Below are 2,050 nucleotides of genomic sequence, written 5' to 3'. Positions count from 1 at the left end.
TTGTCGGATTCGGATTTAAACGGATACATCCGGTTATCCAAATTTCCATAAGCTAGCTGCCAGCCCACAAAGGCATTTAGTGAGGCCTCACCCAACGTCCTAGCTCCTTGGCCTGCTAGTGCTAGTCTAGTAGCCCATGGACCACGCCACCACGGAGTGCAAGTGCATTGCCGCATCGATGGCTCATGCGTAGCCGGCCAGCCGCACAAGCACAGCGACTCAGCGAGCACCGAGCAGTGCACTCTAAACCTAGCAGTAGCGACGGCGGTGGCGGCTGCTGCTCATCTCCATCCGACGGCGGTGGCGACTGCTGCTCATCTCTGGCCATTCGTCGGCCTGGTCGTCCGCCTGAAGCCCGCCTGGAGCCTGTCTGCCTACCCAACCAGAGTACCCGGTGCTGCTGTCGATCCAGCGCCCTTACTGGTAATCCACTAATCCGCCCTTACCATGTGAATTTGGTGCTTTGTAGTGGTGAATGACATGATATATTTACATATCCTTACGTTTTACGAAACTAGCAATAAAGGAAAAAGGTGAAGTAGATTAATAACACCATGGTTCCAAGAAACATAAGGTCATCAGGAAACAAGCAGGTACATATATTTTTAGGCAACTTTTCATATTACTGAACCTATTAGTCAGTAAATAAGTTCAATCTACTAACTTTTCTAGGCATTTTCAATATGGAATTTATTTCTTACAGAGGTCAACGACATCTATAAATGAAAAAGAACTAGGTGAAGGTGACAACACCAATGTGAATGCAAGTGAGAACGTAGAAGCTAATAAAGAAGCAAGTGGTGCAGCTAATGATGTGACTGAATCTCATACCCCAATAGGAGAAACTTCATCCACCAAACTCAGGCGTACAAAGAAGAGAACTTCAGGAGTTTGGGATCACTACAATGATATATTTGTTGAAGAACATGGTTGTCAAGAAGCCAATGGCAGCATGCAAGTATTGTACAGATGTTCTTTGCGCTGCAAGCAAGCAAGGTACCACACGCCTTTGGAACCACTATTATTCATATCATGATGAAAACAAGGTGAAACCTAGCATAAGGAAACTGAGTTCAGATGATTTGATTTATAATGAGGAGGCTAGTGTTAGAAAATACTATCTTGCAATTATTATGCACGAGTATCCAATCAACTTTTGTGAGCATGAGTATACAAATGACTTCATTAGATCTTTGCGTCCAAATTATCCATTAATGGGTCGCAAGGGCAGTAGGACCAAGATCATGGATATCTTTTACAATGAGAAGAAAAGTATTTTTGACTACTTTTGCACTCTTGACTGTCGATTTAGTTGTACCATGGATTTATGGACTTCTAATCAGAATAAGGGGTATCTATGTGTGGCATGTCATTTCATTGACAATGATTGGAGGATACATAAAAGGATTATCAACTTTATGCACCTTAAAGGAAGGCATACAAGAGCTAATTTGAGTGCCGCATTTATGCAAAACATGGACTCTTGGAATCTCGATCATAAATTATTTGCATTGACCTTAGATAATGCATCTTCCAATGATGTTTGTGTGGACACCGTCGTTTCCACCCTAAAGAATCAAGGTTCTGTTCTTTGTGGTGGCAAGTTCTTTCATGTGCGTTGTGCTGCTCATATTATTAACCTTATTGCTAGAGATGGTGTGAGTACATTTTCAGATGCGATTGCAAACATTCGTAGCCTAGTAGTTGTTGTCAAGAGCTCACCTTTGCAAGAGGAGATATTTTTTAAGAAGGCTGCTGCTTTGGGAGTATAGCAAAGGGGTCTTTCTTTAGATGTGTCCACTAGATGGAATTCAACCTACTTGATGCTAGCTGATGCTCTTCACTACAAAGAGTTTTCCAAAGGATTATTCTACTCCATCCAGAAAAATATAGTAAGCATGCCCCTTCAAGCTTAGAATGGGACAATACTGCTGTCTTGTGCAATTGTTTGGAAATTTTTTATGAGTCCACTAAACTTCTCTCGGGGTCTTATTATCCAACAACAAACTTGTTCTTTTCTGAATTTTGTGAAATCAACATTAAGATTATT

At 41.7% G+C, this 2,050-nt stretch overlaps 1 long non-coding RNA gene across 1 annotated transcript; it reads left to right on the top strand.

Annotated features, from left to right (window-relative positions):
- Nucleotides 1-339: 339 nt before the first annotated feature.
- LOC103637633 (uncharacterized) lies at nucleotides 340-1,261 on the top strand. Its single transcript, XR_558211.3, has 3 exons — nucleotides 340-423; nucleotides 519-593; nucleotides 704-1,261. It is a non-coding gene; the product is annotated as an uncharacterized lncRNA (long non-coding RNA).
- The last annotated feature ends 789 nt before the right edge of the window (nucleotides 1,262-2,050 follow it).

Source organism: Zea mays, chromosome 1, assembly GCF_902167145.1.
Source record: "Zea mays cultivar B73 chromosome 1, Zm-B73-REFERENCE-NAM-5.0, whole genome shotgun sequence".
In the NCBI taxonomy this organism is placed as follows: Eukaryota; Viridiplantae; Streptophyta; class Magnoliopsida; order Poales; family Poaceae; genus Zea; species Zea mays.
Note: the sequence above shows the minus strand (reverse complement) of the source record. Positions and strands in the feature narration are given on the sequence as shown.